General features: G+C 35.3%; 2 pseudogenes; both read left to right on the top strand.

The window, feature by feature from the left end:
• Window positions 1–4,626: 4,626 nt before the first annotated feature.
• Window positions 4,627–4,726, top strand: LOC125369098 (annotated as a pseudogene).
• A 143-nt stretch (window positions 4,727–4,869) lies between these two features.
• Window positions 4,870–4,974, top strand: LOC125369097 (annotated as a pseudogene).
• The last annotated feature ends 18,033 nt before the right edge of the window (window positions 4,975–23,007 follow it).

Here is a 23,007-nt window from a genome sequence, read left to right on the forward strand (position 1 = left end):
GTACTTCGTTCAGTTACGTATTGCTTGACAAATATACCATTTTGAGTTTTGTTTCTCATGTTGTAAGATATATCCCTCTTACGGTTGTTTTCTGAAGGTTATTTCTCTGCAACAAACGTACCCTTTTTTGAGATTATTTCTCATGTTGAAAGATATAACCCTATTACGGGATTGTTTTCTAATATTGAAATATATACCCCTATTATAGGGATGTTTTGAAAAATATACCCCTCTTACGTGGTTATTTTCTAATATTGTCAAATATACCTCTCTTACGGGGTTGTTTTCTCATTTTAACAGATATACCCCTCTTACGGGGATATTTTCTCATTTTGACAGATATACCCCTCTTACGGGATTATTTTCTCATATTGATAGATATACCCCTTTTTTGGGGTTGTTTTCTCATGTTGAAAGTTTTACCCCTCTTACGTTGTTGTTTTCTAATATTGACAAATATACCCCTGTTACGGGGTTATTTTCTAATTTTGACAAATATACCCCTGTAACGGGGTTGTTTTCTCATGTTGACAAATATACCACTTTTTTCGGGTTGTTTTCCCATGTTGCAAGATATATCCCTTTTCGATTGTCTATTTCCTAGCCAATACCGTGCCACTCTTCAGGTTGTTTTCTAATTTCACCAAATATACCCTCTTACGGGATATTTTTCATTTGACGGATATACCCCTCTTAAAGGATTATTTTCTCATATTGATAGATATACCCCTTGCAGAACATTTTTCTCATGTTGAAAGTTATCTGGAGTCTTACGTTTATTGTTTTTCCAATATTGACAATATACCTACTTTACGGGGTTATTTTCTAATTTTGACAAATATCCCCTGTTACGGGGTTGTTTTCTCATGTTGACAAATATACCACTTTTTTTTGGATTGTTTTCTCATGTTGAGAAATATACCCCTCTTACGTGGTTATTTTCTAATATTGACAAATATCCCTCTCTTATGGGGTTGTTTTCTCATTTTAACAGATATACCCCTCTTACAGGGATATTGTCTGATTTTGACAGATATACCCCTCTTACGGGATTATTTTCTCAAATTGATAGATATACCCCTTTTTTGGGGTTGTTTTCTCATGTTGAAAGTTATACCCCTCTTACGTTGTTGTTTTCTAATTTTACAAATATACCCCTCTTACGGGGTTATTTTCTAATTTTGACAAATATACCCCTGTTACGGGGTTGTTTTCTCATGTTGAACACATATTCCACTTTCTCATGGTTGTTTTCTCATGTTGTAAGATATATCCCTCTTACGGTGTTGTTTTCTAATATGGACAAATATACGCCTCTTACGGGGTTTTTTTCTCATATTGACAAACATACCACTTTTTTAGGATTATTTTCTCATGTTAAAAGATATAACCCTATTACGGGATTGTTTTCTAATATTGAAATATATACCCCTATTATAGGGCTGTTTTCTCATATTGACAAAGATACTACATTTTTGCGGTTGTTTTCTCTTGTTGAAAGTTATACCTCTCTTACGGAGTTATTTTCTAATATTGACAAATATACCCCTTTTACGGGGTTGTTTTCTCATATTAAACAATATACCACTTTTCTAGGGTTGTTTTCTCATGTTGAAAGATATACCCCTCTTACGTGGTTGTTTTAACATTTTGACAAATATACCCCTCTTACGGGGTTGTTTTCTCATATTGAAAAATATACCCCTCTTATGGGGTTGTTTTCTAATATTGACAAATATACCCCTCTTACGGGGTTGTTTTTTCATATTGACAAAGATACCACTTTTTTGGGATAGTTTTCTCATGTTGAAAAATATACCCCTCTTACGGGGTTATTTTCTAATATTGACAAATATACCTCTCTTACGGGGTTGTTTTCTAATTTTAACCGATATACCCCTCTTACCGGGATATTTTCTCATTTTGACAGACATACCCCTCTTACGGGATTATTTTCTCATATTGACAGATATGCCCCTTTTTTGGGGTTGTTTTCTCATGTTGAAAGGTATACCCCTCTTATGTTGTTGTTTTCTGATATTGACAAATATACCCCTCTTATGGGGTTGTTTTCTCATGTTGACAAATAAACCACTTTTTTCAGGTTGTTTTCTCATGTTGCAAGATATATCCCTTTTACGGTGTTGTTCTCTAATATGGAAAAATATAGCCCTCTTACGGGGTTGTTTTCACATATTGATAAATATACCCTTCTAACGGGCTTGTTTTCTCATATTGAAAAATATATGGCACTTGTAGGTTTGTTTTCAAATATTGACGAAATATTGACAAATCTATCCCTCTTACGGGGTTGTCTTCTAATATTGAAATATATACCCCTATTATGGGGTTCTTTTCTCATATTTACGAACATACCCCTCTTACGGGACTGTTTTCTCATATTCAACAATATTCCACTTTGCTGGGTTGCTTTCATGTTGGCACCAACCTCGACGGGTGTTTTCATGTATTGATAATCTATATTTTCTCATATTGAAAAATATACCCCTCTTCCGGGGTTCTTTTCTATTATTGACAAATATACCCCTCTTACGGTGTTGTTTTCTCATATTGACAAAAATACGACTTTTTTGGGGTTGTTTTCTCATGTTGAAAGATATAGCCCTCTTACGGGGTTGCTTTCTAATATTGACAAATATACCTCTCTCATAGGGTTGTTCTCATATTCACAAATACACCCCTATTACGGGGTTATTTTCTCATATTAATAGATATACCCCTTTTATGGGGTTGTTTTCTCATATTGACACATATACCACTTTTTTGGGGTTGTTTTCTCATGTTGAAAGATATACCCCTCTTACGTTGTTGTTTTCTAATATTGACAAATATACCCCTCTTATGGGGTTGTTTTGTAATATTGACAAATATACCCCTCTTACGGGGTTGTTTTCCCATATTGACAAAGATACCACTTTTTTGGGGTTGTTTTTTCATGTTGAAAAATAAACCCCTCTTACGCGGCTGTTTTTTAATATTGAAATATAATCCCCTATTATGGGGTTGTTTTCTCATATTGACAAAATACCACTTTTTTGGGGTTGTTTTCTCTTATTGAAAGATATACCCCTCTTACGGGGTTATTTTTTAATATTGACAAATATACCCCTCTTACGGGGCTGTTTTCTCATATTAAACAATATACCACTTTTCTGGGGTTGTTTTCTCATGTCGAAAGATATATCCCTCTTACGTGGTTGTTTTCTCATATTGACAAATATACCCTTCTTACGGGGTTGTTTTCTCATATTGAAAACTATACCCCTCTTATGGGGTTGTTTTCTAATATTGATAAATATACCCCTCTTTCGGGGTTATTTTCTAATATTGACAAATGTACCCCTCTTACGGGGTTGTTTTCTCATTTTGACAAAGACACCACTTTTTTTAGGGTTGTTTTCTCATGTTGTAAGATATACCCCACTTACGGGGTTGTTTTCTAATATTAACAAATATACCTCTCTTATGGGGTTGTTCTCATATTGAAAAATATACCCCTCTTACGGGGTTTTTTCTAATATTGACAAATATACCCCTCTTACGGGGTTGTTTTAGTATATTAACAAATATACGATTTTTTTGGGGTTGTTTTCTCATGTGGAAAGATATACCCCTCTTACGTTGTTGTTTTCTAATATTGACAAATATATCCCTATTACGAGGTTGTTTTCTAATATGGATAACTATACCCCTCTTACGGGGTTGTTTTCTAATATGGATAAATATACCCCTCTTACGGGGTTGTTTTCTAATATTGACAAATATACCCCTCTTTCGGGGTTATTCTCTCATATTGTCAAATATACGCATCCTACAGGGTCATTTTCTAACATTGACTGATATATCTCCCTTAAAGGGTTGTTTTCTCATATTGACAAATATACCCCTCTTACGGGGTTGTTTTCTCATATTCACAAATATACCACTTTTTTGGGGTTGTTTCCTCATGTTGAAAGATATACCCCTCTTACGGGGTTGTTTTCTAATATTGACAAATATACCCCTCTTACGGGGTTATTTTCTCATATTGAGGAATATACCACTTGTTAAGGATTATTTTCTCATGTTGAAAGATATTCCCCTCTTACGGGGTTATTTTCTAATATTGACAAACATACCTCTCTTACGGGGTTGTCTTCTCATATTGACAAATATACCCCTCTTACGGGGTTGTTTTCTCGTATTGACAAAGATACCACTTTTTTGGGTTGTTTTCTCATGTAGAAAGATATCCCTCTCTTACGGGGTTGTTTTCTAATATTGACAAATATACCTCTCTTACGGGGTTGTTCTCATGTTGACAATTATACCCCTCTTACAAGGTTGTTTTCTTATATTGACAAATATACCATTTTTTTATGGTTGTTTTCTCATGTGGAAAGATATACCCCTCTTACGTTGTTGTTTTCTGATATTGACAAATATACCCCTCTTACAAGGCTGTTTTCGCATATTGACAACTATACCCTTGAGACGGGGTTGTTTTCTCATATTGAAAAATATACCCCACTTATGGGTGCTGCATGCAAGTCCCCCACACTATGGATGCTTAAAAAATCAATTAATTATTTCAAAGTTGTTGAGTAAATTAGATAGAAATAGAGATGGGAGGTGATGATTATTTCCCCAAATGATCGAAGTTGAATATACTGAGCGATTTTTCTCTCACTATATTTTGGGAGTCCAAGCCAGATTTTTTATCCTTCTCTATTTCTGTTTTGTCATACTAAAATTATATATTTAGAGTTTTTCTTTATTGAGTTAAAGAGAAAATGGGTTTTTGAATTGAAATTCTATCATATGATAGAGAAATAATTAATTAGTTGGTATCACTTAGAATGGGCTGGCATGGAAGTGATGATTATTTCCCCAGATTATCGACGCTGAACAAACTGAGCGTTTTATTTTATTTTTCTTTATTAAAAGAGAATTCAAGCCAGGAAACTGATCTATCTCTCATTCTAATTAAATTGTGTTTAATTCATTTGTATTTGCTATCAGTGGATTTATCATTGGTTTTTGATAAATTATTGGATTAGCTAGTTCCTCTTGAGCTTAAATCTGTTTTGGGTCTAAAACAATGTGAACTCTAGGGAACCTGTTCCTTTGAAAATTTCTCGAGGAACCACATTATAGGATTGGAGAATCCTTTGAAAATTTCTCGAGGAACCACATCACAGCCCAAGAAATCATTTGGACTAAGAATCACGTGCAATGTCATAGGGCTGTGCTCCCAGCCAAAAAGTGCATAATTTTGACTATATTCCGTATAAGGTCCCGCGGTCGCTGTCACGAGCAATCCCGACGCCCATCGACAAGTAGCATCGTGACCCCGCCAGCTACCATCGGGCGAGCCACCGCATGGCGGGCCCGCATAAAATCCGCCTCGCCACCCCACCCATTGCCATACCTATCGGTCTGGCAACTCTGACGCCAGTACCATCAAGAAGGCCAAAGACGCTACTGGGCTACTGGGAGAAATCCTCGCTCCCTATTGCCGAGGAAGCGTGGTTTTATCAACACAGAATCCGTGATGTCACCACCTATCGTCATGAAAGCCAACATACTATTCGCTACTACGAGGAACTTACATGGCGTACTACCATCAAGTAGGGAACTTGCAAAATGAGTGCCTGCTATAAAGACATCCTCATAGCCCATCACCGAATACTGGTGTGTTAGCAAGAGAACCTGTTTCGCTCGGTGGCTGCAGACTCCGCCACTACCACATTTGATGCCTCCATAGCCTTTTCCTAACAATCTATTAGCCCCAATATGTTCTAGGGAGCCTAAAAAGGTTGTAAATTTCTTATAAAATCAAAAGGATCATTGAATGCTAAGTTTGCTACTTGGTTGTCTATTGTAGCCCGATCACCACATGCGAAGTAGCCATTTAAGCCAATATCTCACAAGTTTAGCATGCACTTTTAAAAAAAATGTACCAATGATAACTCCAATAATTTTGACATATTTTTTAAGGGCCCTCCACAAAAAATGGTGATTTTTTTATGTAAATTCTATTTTTTATGAATTTCTCAATTTTTAATATTTAAAAAATGAAAACATTATACTAAATGTGCTCAAAAACTTTTTAAAATTTTTCTGGTGGTATATTATATTATTCTTAACATATGTACAAAAAATCAAATTAAAATTCCTTGAAATGAATTTTTTAAGGGGGGGTGTGATGGGGGGGAACATAGTGATGTCTCCTCCTAACAGACTTTAACATGCTTCTTAGCCTCTTGGGGGTGTGATGCCTCACCTCTAGGGGCCCGGAGAGACTGGGCATGGGGGCATGTCTAGGCTGCAAGATAGGCATCGGTATCCACGGAATTGGCTCGAAAACACCCCAGCCCCCTCCGCCCCGTCCTGGATGTCAAAAGATTTCGGACACCTGGCCCACCGGCCCATTTTCGAAAATTCAAAATCGAGTGGGCATCGCCTTTGCTTTTAGGCATACATGGGGATTTATTTTCTTATTGTAGGTGAGGCATCGAGGTGTTGTGTAGCCTATAATAGCCCTCTAGTCGGAATCGACGCAGTCCGAATAAGAATTGATGAAATTTTATACTACCGTGATGGTCGTAGAGGGCGAGGCCGAGACATGGATGGAAGATCCAACAAAAGTCATTGGGGCCCAACCCCATTCAAGAGCGTGCTAATAGGTTGTCAACACACGGTATGGCGTTTTGTCACAGGATGCCCGGGAAACCAAGCAATAGGCAACTCCGCATGCCGACGCATGAGGCGTATCCCCCTACTAAGGCACATTCTTGGATCTCGCCTCGCATGGGTACATGGTAGTATCTTGCCGACGATGTAAATCTTGCACGGACATATGCTTATATTAAGGCCGGAGATGATCTCCGAGCTTGGGCATGTTATTGTATGTTGCAACCGAGAGGCATGTCATTCAATTGTATTGCTCGACCTCGGTCGCTGGAAGCTTATGCGCACTCCTTGTTGCGAGGAGTTTGGATCCGGTCGATGATACATGTCTAGCTTTGTCAGGTTTGTTGATTACTGGGATGAGCTACATGCCCTTATAGGGCTGATGATGTTGCATTATGAGGGCATGTCATTCAATTGTATCACTCGAGGTGTGGATGGAAGCTCTTTGCACGGAGTTTGTATCCCTGCCGACGATGCGAGATCTTGCTCGGGCGCATGCTTATGTTAAGGCTGGAGATGATCTCCGAGCTTGGGCGTGTTATTAGTATGTGTTACACCGAGAGGGCATGTCATTCAATTTTATTGCCCGACCTTGTATGGCGGCTTGGCGCGCATTCCCGCTGCGAGGAGTTTGGATCTAGTCGATGATACATGTCAGCATGGGCTTGTGCCATGTTGAGGTTGAGATGAGCACCGTGATCCGTGCTAATGATCGAATGTTGAACTCGGAGGCAATGTCATCTTGCTGTATTGCTTGAGGTGGTGGGGAAAGTTCTTAGCACGTGAGTTCAGATCCCCACGACGATGCAGATCTTCCACAGGTGCATGCTTATGTTAAGGCTGGAGTTGATCTCTAAGCTTTGGCATGTTATTACGCAGATGTTGCACTGAGAGGGCAATGTCATTCAATTGTTTTACCTGACCCCGCAGGTCGTGCTTACAGCATTCCTCATGTTCAAAGATACCTTAATTTACGGGTTGTTTTCTAATATTGACAAATATACCCCTCTTACGGTGTTGTTTTCTAATATTGACAAATATACTACTTTTTTAGGATTGTTTTCTCATGTTGAAAGATATACCCCTCTTACGGGGTTGTATTCTAATATTGATAAATATAACACTCTTATGGGGTTGTTTTCTCATATTGACAAATATAGCACTTTTTTGGAGTTGTTTTCTCATGTCGAAAGATATACCCCTCTTATGGGGTTGTTTTCTAATATTGGTAAATATAACACTCTTACGGGGTTGTTTTCTCATATTGACAAATATACCACTTTTTTGGGGTTATTTTCTCATGTCGAAAGATATACCCCAGTTACGGGGTTGCTTTCTAATATTGACAAATATAACCTCACTTACGGTGTTGTTTTTTAATATTGACAAATATAACCCTCTTACGGGGTTGTTTTCTCGTATTAAAAAAATACCACTTTATTGGGGTTGTTTTCTCATGTTGAAAGACATACCCCTTTTACGGGGTTGTTTTCTAATATTGACAAATATACCCCTCTTACGGGGTTGTTTTCTCATATTAACAAATATACCACTTTTTTGGCGTTGTTTTCTCATGTTAAAAGATATACCCCTCTTATAGGGTTGTTTTCTAATATTGATAAATATAACCCTCTCACGGGGTCATTTTCTCATATGGACAAATATACGAGTTTTTTTGGCGTTGTTCTTTCATGTTGAAAGATATACCCCTCTTACGGGGTTGTTTTCTCACATTGATAAATATACCACTTTTTTGGGATAGTTTTCTCATGTTTAAATATTCACCCCACTTACGGGGTTATTTTCTAATATTGACAAATATAACCCTCTTACGGGGTTGTTTTCTAATATTGATAAATATACCACTTCTTTTAAGATTGTTTTCTCATACTGAAAGATATACCCCTCTACGGGGTTATTTTCCAACATTGATAAATATAACACTCTTATGGGGTTGTTTTCTCATATTGACAAATATACCACTTTTCTGGAGTTGTTTTCTCATGTCGAAAGATATACCCCTCTTATGGGGTTGTTTTCTAATATTGATAAATATAACACTCTTACGGGGTTGTTTTCTCATATTGACAAATATACCACTTTTTGGGGTTGTTTTCTCATGTCGAAAGATATACAAATATACTTCTCATACGAGATTGTTTTCTAATATTGACAAATATACTTCTCTTACGGGGTTGTTTTCTAATATTGACAAATATACCCCTCTTACGGGGTTGTTTTCTCGTATTAAAAAATATACCACTTTTTTGGGGGTGTAATCTCATGTTGAAAGATATACCCTTCTTACGGGGTTATTTTCTAATATTGACAAATATACCCCTCTTACAGGGTTGTTTTCTCATATTGACAAATATACCACTTTTATGGGGTTGTTTTTTCAGGTCGAAAGATATACCACACTTACGGGGTTGTTTTTTAATATTGACAAATATATCCCTCTTACGGGGTTGATTTCTAATATTGACAAATATACCCCTCTTACGGGGTTGTTTTCTCGTGTTAAAAAAAATACCACTTTTTTGGGGTTGTTTTCTCATGTTGAAAGATATACCCCTCTTATGGGATTGTTTTCTAAAATTGAAAAATATACCCCTCTTATGGGGGTGTTTACTCATATTAACAAATATACCACTTTTGGGCGTTGTTTTCTGATGTTAAAAGACCCTCTTACGGGGTTGTTTTTTAATATTGATAAATATAACCCTCTTACGGGGTTATTTTCTTATATTGACAAATATACCACTTTTTTGGAGTTGTTTTCTCATGTTGAAACATACACCCCACTTACGGGTTTGTTTTCTAATGTTGACAAATATACCCCTCTTACGGGGTTGTTTTCTAATGTTGACAAATATTCCCCTCTTACGAGGTTCTTTTCTAATATTGACAAATATAACACTTTTTAAGGATTGTTTTCTCATGTTGAAAGATATACCCCTCTTACGGGTTGTTTTCTAATATTGATAAATATAACATTCTTACGGGATTTTTTTCTCATATTGACAAATATACCACTTTTCTGAGGTTGTTTTCTCATGTTGAAAGATATACCCCTCTTACGGGGTTGTTTCCTATTATTGATAAATATAACCCTTTCACGGGGTTATTTTCTGATATTGACAAATAAACCACTTTTTTGGCGTTGTTCTCTCATGTTGAAAGATATACCCCTCTTACGGGGTTGTTTTCTCATATGGGCAAATATACCACTTTTTTTGGATTGTTTTCTCATGTTTAAAGATACACCCCACTTACGGTGTTGTTTTCTAATATTGACAAATATACCCCTCTTACGGGGTTGTTTTCTAATATTGACAAATATACTACTTTTTTAGGATTGCTTATGGGGTTGTTTTCTCATATTGACAAATATAGCACTTTTTTGGAGTTGTTTTCTCATGTCGAAAGATATACCCCTCTTATGGGGTTGTCTTCTAATATTGGTAAATATAACACTCTTACGGGGTTGTTCTCTCATATTGACAAATATACCACTTTTTGGGGTTATTTTCTCATGTCGAAAGATATACCCCAGTTACGGCGTTGTTTTCTAATATTGACAAATATACCTCACTTACGGTGTTGTTTTTTAACATTGACAAATATACCCTCTTATGGGGTTGTTTTCTCGTATTAAAAAATATACCACTTTTTTGGGGTTGTAATCTCATGTCGAAAGATATACCCTTCTTACGGGGTTATTTTCTAATATTGATAAATATACCCCTCTTACGGGGTTCTTTTCTCATATTGACAAATATACTAATTTTTTGGCGTTGTTTTCTCATGGTGAAAGATATACCCGTCTTACGGGGTTGTTATCTAATATTGATAAATATAACCCTCTTACGGGGTTCTTTTCTCATATTGACAAATATACTAATTTTTTGGCGTTGTTTTCTCATGGTGAAAGATATACCCCTCTTACGGGGTTGTTCTCTAATATTGATAAATATAACCCTCTTACGAGGTTGTTTTCTCATATTGACAAATATACCACTTTTTTGGCGTTGTTCTCTCATGTTGAAAGATTTACCCCTCTTACGGGGTTGTTTACTCATATTGGCAAATATACCACTTTTTTGGGATTGTTTTCTCATGTTTAAAGATACACCCTACTTACGGTGTTGTTTTCTAATATTGTCAAATATACCCCTCTTACGGGGTTGTTTTCTAATATTGACAAATATACTACTTTTTTAGGATTGTTTTCTCAAGTTGAAAGATATGCCCCTCTTAAGGGGTTGAATTCTACTATTGATAAATATAACACTCTTATGGGGTTGTTTTCTCATATTAACAAATATACCCCTTTTCTGGGGTTGTTTTCTAATGTCGAAAGATATACCCCAGTTACGGGGTTGTTTTCTAATATTGACAAATATACTTCTCTTACGGGGTTGTTTTCTAATATTGACAAATATACCCCTCTTACGGGGTTGTTTTCTAATATTGACAAATATACCCCTCTTACGGGGTTGTTTTCTCGTATTAAAAAATATACCACTTTTTTGGGGGTGTAATCTCATGTTGAAAGATATACCCTTCTTACGGGGTTGTTTTCTAATATTGACAAATATACCACTTTTATGGGGTTGTTTTTTCAGGTGGAAAGTTATACCACACTTACGGGGTTGTTTTCTAATATTGACAAATATATCCCTATCACGGGGTTGATTTCTAATATTGACAAATATACCCCTCTTACGGGGTTGTTTTCCTGTGTTAAAAGAAATACCACTTTTTTGGGGTTGTTTTCTCATGTTGAAAGATATACCCCTCTTATGGGATTGTTTTCTAAAATTAAAAAATATACCCTCTTATAGGGGTGTTTTATCATATTAACAAATATACCACTTTTGGGCGTTGTTCTCTGATGTTAAAGGACCCTCTTACGGGGTTGTTTTTTAATATTGATAAATATAACCCTCTTACGGGGTTATTTTCTTATATTGACAAATATACCACTTTTTTGGAGTTGTTATCTCATCTTGAAAGATACACCTGAGTTACGAGTTTGTTTTCTAATGTTGACAAATATACCCCTCTTACGGGGTTGTTTTCTAATGTTGACAAATATACCACTTTTTTGGGGTTATTTTCTCATGTTGAAAGATATACCCCTCTTACGGGGTTGTTTCCTGATATTGATAAATATAACCCTTTCATGGGGTTATTTTCTGATATTGACAAATATACCACTTTTTAGCGTTGTTTCCCTCCCCATATTGCAAATATACCACTTTTTGGGATTATTTCCTACTAAAGATACAATCCACTTATTACTTGTTGTCTAATATTGACAAATATACCCCTCACCGGGTTGTTTTCTAATATTGACAAATATACTACTTTTTAGGATTGTTTTCTCATGTTGAAAGATATACCCCCAGGTTGGTCTAACATATTGATAAATATACACCTTAAGGTTGTTTTCATACAACAAAGACTCTTTTTGGAGTTGTTTTCTCATGTCAAGATATACCCTCTTATGGGGTTGTTTTCTAATATCAATATAACACCTTACGGGTTATTTTCTCATATTGACAAATATACCACTTTTTGGGGTTATTTTCTCATGTCGAAGATATACCCCAATTACGGTTGCTTTCTAATATTGACAAATATACCTCACTTTCTACTGTTGTTTTTCAATATTGAACATAACTCCATGGGGTTGTTTTCTCAGACAAAAATATATCACTTTTTTGGGGGTGTAATCTCATGTCGAAAGATATACCCTTCTTACGGGGTTGTTTTCTAATATTGACGAATATACCCCACTTACAGGATTATTTTCTCATATTGACAAATATATCACTTTTTTAGGGTTGTTTTTTCATGTCGAAAGATATACCCCACTTACGGGGTTGTTTTCTAATATTGACAAATATATCCCTCCTACGGGGTTGACTTCTAATGTTGACAAATATACCCATCTTACGGGGTTGTTTTCTCATTTTAAAAGATATACCCCTCTGACGGGATTGTTTTCTAAAATTGAAAAATATACCCCTCTTATAGGGTTGTTTTCTCATATTGACAAATATACCACTTTTTTGGCGTTGTTTTCTCATGATAAAAGATATACCCCTCTTACAGGGTTGTTTTTTAATATTGATAAATATAACCCTATTACGGGGTTATTTTCTTATATTGACAAATATACCACTTTTTCGGTTGTTTCCTCTCAAGATACAATATAACTCACTGGCATTTTAATTTCAAATGTTGACAAATATACCCCTCTTACGGGGTTGTTTTCTAATGTTGACAAATATTCCCCTGTTACAGGGTTCTTTTCTAATATTTACAAATATAACACTTTTTAAGGATTGTTTTCTCATGTTAGAAGATATACCCCTCTTATGGGGTTGTTTTCTAATATTGATAAATATAACATTCTTACGGGATTGTTTTCGCACAATGACAAATATACCACTTTTCTAAGGTTGTTTTCTCATGTTGAAAGATTACCATGGTTGTTTCTAATGATATAATTTATTAACTTATTTAATATTTGACAAATGTACCACTTTTTAGGGTTGTTTTCTCATGTCGAAAGATATACCGCACTTACGGTGTTGTTTTCGAATTTTGATAAATATAACCCTCTTACGGGGTTGTTTTCTCGTATTAAAAAATATACCACTTTTTTGGAGTTATTTTCTTAGTTTGAAAGATACACCCTATTTATGAGGTTGTTTTTTAATATTGACAAATATACTCCTTTTACGGGATTGTTTTATAATATTGACAAATATACCACTTTTTTAGGATCGTTTTCTCATGTTGAAAGATATACCCCTCTTACGGGGTTGTTTTCTAATATAGATAAATATAACACTTTTAGGGGGTTGTTTTGTCATATTGACAAATATACCACTTTTCTAGGATTGTTTTCTCATGTTGAAAGATATACCCCTCTTACGGGGTTGTTTTGTTATATTGATAAATATAACCCTCTTATGGGGTTGTTTTCTCATAATGACAAATATACCACTTTTTGGGGGTTGTTTTCTCATCTCGAAAGATATACCCTACTGATAGGGTTGTTTTCTAATATTGACAAATATACCCGTCTTACAGGGTTGTTTTCTTATATTGACAAATATACCACTTTTCTGGGGTTGTTTTCTCATGTTGAAAGATATACCCCTCTTACGGGGTTGTTTTCTAATATTGACAAATGTACCCGTCTTAGAGGTTGTTTTCTAATATTTACAAATACACCACTTTTTTAGGATTGTTTTCTCATGTTGAAAGATATACTCCTCGTTTGGGTTTGCTTTCTAATATTGATTAATATATAACTGTTACGTTGTTATTTTCTCATATTGACAAATATACCACTTTTTTGGAGTTATTTTCTCATGTCGAAAGATATACTCCACTTACGGGGTTGTTTTCTAATATTGACAAATATACCCCTCTTATGGGGTTGTTTTATAATGTTGACAAATATACCCCTCTTAAGGGTTTGTTTACTCGTATTAAAAAATATACCATTTTTTTGGGGTTTTAATGTCGTGTTGAAAGATATACCCCTTCTATGGGGCTGTTATCTAATATTGACAAATATAACACTCTTACGGGGTTGTTTTCTCATATTGACAAATATACTACTTTTCTAGGGTTGTTTTCTCATATTGAAAGATATACCCCACTTACAGGGTTGCTTTCTAATATTGAGAAATATACCCCTCTTACTAGGTTGTTTTCTAATATTGACAAATATACCACTCTTACGGGGTCATTTTCTAATATTGACAGTTATACCCCTCCAACTGGGTTGTTTTCTAATATTGACAAATATAACCCTCTCATGGGGTTGTTTTCTCGTATTAACAAATATACCACCTTTTTGGGGTTGTTTTCTCATGTTGAAAGATATACCCCTCTTACGGGATTGTATTCTAATATTGACAAATGTACCCCTCTTATAGGGTTGTTTTCTCATGTCGAAAGATATATCCCATTTATAAGGTTATTTTCTAATATTGACAAATATACCCCTCTTACGGGGTTGTTTTCTAATATTGATAAATATACCACTTTTTTAGGATTGTATTCTCATGTAGAAAGATATACCACTCTTACCTGGTTGTTTTCTAATATTGACAAATATGTCCCTCTTACAGGGTTGTTTTCCCATATTGACAAATATACCATTTTTCTAGGGTTGTTTTCTAATGTTTAAAAATATACCCCTCTTATGGGGTTGTTTTCTAATATTGATAAATACAACACTCTTACGGGGTTGTTTACTCATATTGACAAATATGCCACTTTTTTGGGGTTGTTTTCTCATGTTAAAAGATATACCCCTCTTACGGGGTTATTTTCTAATATTGACAAATATACCCCTCTTACAGGGTTATTTTCTAATATTGATAAATATAACACTCTTATGGCATTGTTTTCCCATATTGACAAATATACCACTTTTCTGTGGTTGTTTTCTCACGTGGAAAGGTACATCCCTCTTATGGGGTTGTTTTCTAATATTGATAAATATAACACTCTTACGGGGTTGTTTTCTCATATTGACAAATATACCACTTTTTTCGGGTTATTTTTTCATGTCGAAAGATATACCCCACTTACGGGGTTATTTTCTAATATTGACAAATATACCCCACTTACGGGGTTATTTTCTAATATTGACAAATATACCCCTCTTACGGGGTTGTTTTCTTGTATTAAAAAATATACCACTATTTTTGGCTTGTAATCTCATGTTGAAAGATATATCCCTCTTACGGGATTGTTTTCTAATATTGACAAATATAACAGTTACGGGGTTGTTTTCTCATATTGACAAATATACCACATTTCTGAGTTTTTTTCTCATGTTGAAAGATATACCCCTCTTACGGGATTGTTTTCTAATATTGACAAATATAACCCTCTTACGGGGTTGTTTTCTCATATTGACAAATATACCACTTTTCTGGGGTTGTTTTCTCATGTTGAAAGACAAACCCCTCTTACAGGGTTGTTTTCTAATATTGACAAATACACCCAACTTTTTTGGCGTTGTTTTCTTATGTTGAAAGATATACCCCTCTTACGGGGTTGTTCTCTAATATTGATAAATATACCCCTCTTATGGGGATGATTTCTCATATTGACAAATATACCACTTTTTTTGGGTTATTTTCTCATGTTGAAGGATATACCTCACTTACGGGGTTGTTTTCTAATATTGATAAATGTACCACTCTTACGAGGTTGTTTTCTAATATTGACAAATATACCCCTCTTACGGGGTTGTTTTGTCATATTGACAATATTCCACTATTTTGGGATTGTTTTCTCATGTTGAAAGATATACCCTTCTTACGGGGTTGTTTTCTAATATTTACAAATATACCCCTCTTATGGGGTTGTTTTCTTGTCTTAAAAAATATCCCACTTTTTTGGGGTTGTCTTCTCATGTTGAGAGATGTACCCCACTTACGGGGTTGTTTTCTACTATTGACAAATATACCCCTCTTACGTGGTTGCTTTCTAATTTTGACAAATATACCATTTTTTTTGGATTGTTTTCTCGAAAGATAAACCTCACTTATGGGGTTGATTTCTTATATTAACAAATATACCCCTCTTATGTGGTTGTTTTCTAATATTGACAAATATACCACTTTTTTAGGATTATATTCTCATTTTGAAAGATATACCCCTCTTACGGGATTGTTATCTAATATTGACAAATATACCTGATGTGCATAGTTTTACACATATTTGCTTGCGTATTATTGCGCATGTTCTTAGCAATTATTGTGCTTTTATTCCCAAATCACCCGTGTTTTGTCTTCTTTTACATTTCAGGAGCATTTATAGGATCGTCATCGGTGTTTAAGCAATTATGGATCAATATGTGTGGAAATGGACGAGAATTCATCAAGATCGGACAAGAGCTGTTGCTGCACATTGAGCACGGCTCGAGTCAAGGTGTATTTTACCATCACACCGACTCGCCGTGACCAACCATCGAAACTTGGTCTTCAAAATAATGGTTTGGGCACAGTTTCTGAGGCCATCACGGGTCGTGGTGGCCAGCACCGACCGGGGCACGGCCATGGTAAAAACCTACTTGGTGACCAGCAAGGCCTTGACCGCGGTCGTGCTAAAACAAAATATATAAGGAAAATGAATTTTTTAGGGAGAGAAAAAAGAGGGGGAAGGAGTGACATAGAGCCCTGGCGGTTGGTTCGGTTTCTGCACAATATTGAGTGCGAGAGAGAGTTGCAGGGAGGAAGAATCCCGGAATCGGAAGTTTCCGAGTGCAAAATAATAGTGGAGCAATTCAAGAGGCAATTTAGGAGATTAATCGAAGTGTAGATCCAGATTTGGAGCTGTTCATCCAATTTGAGAGAAAAGGGTGTACATGTTTTATTTTCATTATTCTTTCATTGTAATTGATTTCCTAGATTGTTTTAAACATGGACATGTTTAGCTAGACTGATTAAATCTATTGGGATTTCTTTACTATGTTGGCTTAATATTATATTGCTGGATTGTTTGAGTTGGTTTTGTATTCTTCTTGCTTTCAGTATTAATAAGATAGCATTATTCATGAGATGTTGTGAATTGTGGTGTTTAGCTTGCTTTGTGTGATTGAGAAGTCCATTTGGCAATTGGAATTTTGAATAGGATGAACTGGTTAATAATCACTTAGAGATAAGGATAATTAACTAGCCGGATAAAGAATTAACAAAGCTTAATAGAGGCGGATTAAAGCTTAATGCTAATTTAAGAATCAATCGTTAGGAAGAGATTCCAACTTTAGGTTATTAGGTTTAGGAATTCGGTTATCAAGAGAGAGAAACCAAATTCAGTTAAGAATTCATCCACGGGTAGCATAATTAGATTCACCAATCCTTTGTCTTTTGTTTGATTACCAACTAGTTTAGGTTCCCTTTGGGTTTGCTTTCTTGTCTTGGTTATTTTATTTATCCATTCATTCCTGCATCTCCCTTAGAACTTAGCTTATAGCTATTAGTTAGTTTAGAAATTATTCATCATTCATCTTAGGTTAATATAACAAAGAACAAAGAAGTAACTCTAGGCTTTCACTTTCCCAAGGAATACGACCTTGATACTCGCCATTATTGCTAGACTGCATTGATGGGTACACTGCCTTAGATTGTAGCCAACACAAGTAGCACACATCAAGTTTTTGGTGCCGTTGCTGGGGAATTGTTTGAAAACTAGAGTGAAATTTGCTATTTGTTAATTTAGTCATTTTTTTATTTTTATTTATATTTATTTCTGTTTTGTTTGTACCTATTTATTTAGTTAAGTTTATGATTCGGGTAGTGGATGATAAGGAGGTTCAATGCTAAACTCTTTTTATGACACGTTGGAAAATGGGATTAGGAACCAAGAGAGTGCTAAAAATTGGGATACCCATGCATCTTTAAAAGCTCGAGTGGAATCATTTTGCAGGGCTACCGATCAACTCTCCACTCCTATCCTTTTATCTCAAGTTTTTTGTGAATTTTGTTGTGGTTTACATTTGAGTAATGATTGTCCATTATATAGTCATGTTGCTCATTGTTCTTATAACTATGAATAGGTGAATTATACAGGAAGTTGGCAAAATGACTCGTATGGAAGCACCTACAATCAAGAGTTGAGCATTCATTCACCCTTTGGATGGAGCTTAGATAGCCAAGAACCACCAGAATTTGAACAGCTTAATCTTGCACCATCAACTCAAGGTGAAGAGTTAGTGTCAGAGGAGCTGATGACGAGGTTTATTGCAAGTCTTGAGGATAGATTCCAACAAATAGAGAGGGTACTTGAGTCAACAAGCCTCCATTAAGAACATAGAGCATCAAGTTACTAGCTGAAGAGTAATTGGGAACTCCATCAAATGCTACTGAATCCGAGGAACACTTGAGCGCGGTCACTTTGCGTTTAGGTGAGAGTATTTTTGGTTTATCTACTATGTTTGACAATGATGCTTTTGTGCAGGACGATTTCTTGAACATGGAGATGGAACCAGAAAAGGAAGAGGCGAACATGATTCCTTTAAAAGACTATCAACAAGAACGTACAGTTGATGATGCTGAGTTGCAGTTAGAGGAATTTTTGGTGCATTTTCCACAAGTCCCTTCGATGATGGAAGATGAGCACGAGTTATCCAATGAAGAAGTCTTGGAGGAGCTCGAGTTTCTTCTAGCAAGTGAACCAAGCCAAGGACTAGAGAAAACCATCGACGTTCCTGAAGAAATTGCCCAACCGTCGATCCTTCCAATTGGTGAAACTTCAGCTTTCAAATTGGAAGAGCCCCTAGAGCATCATGACTATGTGCAATTATACGAGTAGCGAGTTTTGCCCATTATACTGGCAGCTTGCTTGATAGTCAGGAAGAGGAAATTGACGATTATCCCTCTAAGCGGATACTTGAAGCCATTTGCTTGGAAGAAGGATGGATGGTCGTCGATCACGCCCATTTGCCTTTCACCATGAGTCCAGCTAAGAAGACTCATCACACAAAAAAGAAGCACTTTTGGGAGGCACCCCAATTTTTATCTTTAATTTCTAATATTTTAACATTTTGTTTTGAAACATTTTATTAGTTTTAGTTTTCATATTTTATTTAATTTTTGTTTCAGTTTCGATTTTATTTCTTTATTTTATTATTTTTAGATTCTACTGAGGAGGCACTGAATTTCCACAACATCAGCCTCGATGGATGATCAGGGCAGCCCCCTAGATCTTTTTATTTTTCTACATTTATTTATTTTATTTTTCATACATGTCATGCACTTGGATTGTATTGCCTTTGTTCTCTTAGTTGAGCATCCCATGCGGGGTATCCACAACATTATACACTAAGGACAGTGTGTTTTTCAAGTGTGGGGTGGTTATGGGTAAACCTTATAATCCTACTCTCTCATATGATTCTTAGATATATCTGAAATTGCTATCACTAGGTGTTATGTATTGTTAGGATGTTAGAACACTGTGTTTTTATGCACTTGAGTATGCTATTTTTGAGCTGATTGATGACTTGATTCATAGAATTATAGTTACTTTTCTTTGTTGTTCATTGTCCTTGGAAAATAATTGATGGTGTTTTACACATCAACCCTGCCGGGTTAAACTGGTGTTATTTAATTATTTTTCGAATTGTCCAATTTTAACTTAGAATGTTGATAATGTCATATGCATGTGTTTCTTAAATAATGATTCAATTAATAATGTTGTGAACCAATTGCACCTAATACCACACCTCAAAGTGAGATTTTGAGCTTGTTGAGCATTCATTATTCTTATGCTCTTTATATTTCTTGTTTGAGTGTGCATTGTACTTGACTTTGCTTCTAGATCTTGCTTTGTAATGCGTGTTGAAGTTACATGAATATTATGAATACCATGAGATGATTTGGGCGATTTAGGATTCACCACATTTGACCAAAAGCCTATCACCTTATGTTTTCATTAGTTAGCCAATTTTGAGCCTTAACCTTTTCTTCATAATCTATACCTATACACTTCAATTATACCATTCTTTACATTTATCTTTCCTTTACCCTTATGCTGGAATTTCTTTCTGTGATTTGTTCAACTTTATGTGAGATAAAATGCCAGTTGCTATGTTAGTAAATTCATTAAATCTTTTTGATATTTTAAATGCTCCCTTTGATCTAACTTGTATTTGTTATTCTTTATGTTTATTCGAGTTGTATGCAGCGGTCGCTAATAAGCTGCGAGTTCATTATTAAAAAAAAGAAAAAAAAGAAAAGAAAAAATAAGAAGAAGAAAAAAAAATATAATAAACAAAATTCTTTAATTATTTATCTCTTTATTGGATTTAGAGCATTTGCGAGCATTATTCTATGAAGTAGGGATTTTAGTGAATGATTCTTTTTGTGATCTTAGGCATTTAATCCTTTGAGCATATACTATTGTTTATCGCACGAATTCCAGCATTTTCACACTTCTGTCCAAATCTCCGTACCTTTACCTTAGCCCCATTATAACCTTGGTAAAGACCCTTTGATTTTGGTATTTACTTATTCACAGTAGCGAAGATATGATTTATGAGCAAGCTTATGGTGAGCGGGTCTTGTGCATTTGTTTTAAGGGATTTGTTATTCACCTAATATACACTTTGAGGGACTTGAGTGATCCCAGTGAGGCACTGGTTCGTGATGTTTGTATTGAGTTGTCATTTAAGTTATTCCTGCATTAATATTATTTCTATTCTCTGTTAATGATTTGCAATTTGATTTATGATTGAGTATCCTTTGAGATGTGTCAGATACTATCTGTTGTGGACTAGGGGCATAAACTGTAAGGAATTGCTAACTGCAGTTTTATAAGGTGAGTTGTTAATTGCTTGAGGACAAGCAATAGCTTAAGTGTGGGGTAATTTGATGTGCATAGTTTTACACATATTATTGCGTATGTTCTTAGCAATTATTGTGCTTTTATTCCCAGATCACCCGTGTTTTGTCTTCTTTTGCATTTCAGGAGCATTTATAGGACCGTCATCGATGTTTAAGCAATTATAGATCAATATGTGTGGAAATGGACGAGAATTCATCAAGATCGGACAAGAGCTCGGGTTGCACACATTGAGCACGGCCTAAGTCAAGGCCGTGCTGACCATCACCGCATAGACTCTGGCCGTGACCAACCATCGAAACTTGGTCTTCAAAATAATGGTTTGGGCATGGTTTCCGAGGCCACCACGGGCCGGGGTGGCTAGCACCGATAGGGGCACGATCATGGTGAAAATCTACTTGGTGAGATCCACAGTTTCAGCACAGCCTAGACTCCGGCTATGCTAACCAGCACGACCTTGACCATGGGGTTGTTTCCTAATATTGATAAATATAACCCTTTCACAGGGTTGTTTTCTGATATTGACAAATATACCAGTTTTTTGGCGTTGTTCTCTCATGTTGAAAGATATACCCCTCTTACGGGGTTGTTTTCTCATATTGGCAAATATACCACTTTTTTGGGGTTGTTTTCTTATGTTTAAAGATACACCCCACTTACGGGGTTATTTTCTAATATTGACAAATATACTATAACACCCCAACTCAAACTTCTCATTGAATAGCAATATATATATATATATAACTTTATAAACATAATTTACTACTTAGTTACAATATACATTCATACAATTTAAGTGGCATGACATACTTAATATATATAAGAAATATTTATACAGTAGTTTAATTCACACAAGTTCCCAAAATGCCCCAATGCTTTAGATAACTCATCTAGCCCACCTGGTAATATTGACTGATGCAAAAAGAGCAATGCACGTACTAAGGCTATCTACAACTGCACTAACTGAAAAAAAAAATTGCTAAGGAATGAGCTAGCGACTCAATAAGCATTTAATTTACTAAACTATAGTATATTAGGCTAGAATTATCAAATCTTTATCAATACAGAAAATTATACCAACACTTAACTAACAATCACAAAATCAACCATTTCAGTTATTCTCATAAACATATAATTTCATCTCACGTAATGCAAATAATCTCAAACTCAACCAAGTCAAATAATTCAATTCCACATTATTTCTATCAAATTAGGATCAGATGACTCATCCTTACATTTCCTCACATTTTTAAATTTCGTTAACCACTTGACAAGACTATCCGCCCGGCTTAGTCTTGCCATCTCACATACTCGGGTAGCTATCCGCCCGGCTCAGCTTTCCCGATCACACAATATCCATACAAAAGTCATCAATCCTTAATCACAATCATTTCACTTCACAACACATCACAATCAATTCACTTCACAACACATCACAATCAATTCACTTTATAACAAGCCAAAACATAACTAATATCAACTCAGTCAACCAAGAAATTATTAAGTAATCAAACAGCAGTCCCTACTCAATATACACAAAGTTTAGTCTATTAAATACTTACCAGAAGTTATAGGATAACAAAGTAATCCTATTCTTTTTCTCTTACCACTTCCTTGCCTTTGGAGGAACCTATTCACATATTCAATACAAATACAATTCAATCACAAGGCATAAATATATATATATATATATTTACTATCAATAAAATATCACATTTCAACAAAATAACATATATTCTAGATATTAATATGATGCATGAGATGAATGACAACAAATCAACATATTTGTTGATGAAGGCAGCTTGTAGATACTGACTTAGAAATTACACCAAAACTTATGTACAATTAATAAAAATCTCATATTTTCCAGAATTTCACTTCCATTTTTATAGAAACCATAGCAGAAAGAATCACCTCAAAATC

This window comes from Ricinus communis, chromosome 1 (assembly GCF_019578655.1).
Source record: "Ricinus communis isolate WT05 ecotype wild-type chromosome 1, ASM1957865v1, whole genome shotgun sequence".
Classification (NCBI taxonomy): domain Eukaryota; kingdom Viridiplantae; phylum Streptophyta; class Magnoliopsida; order Malpighiales; family Euphorbiaceae; genus Ricinus; species Ricinus communis.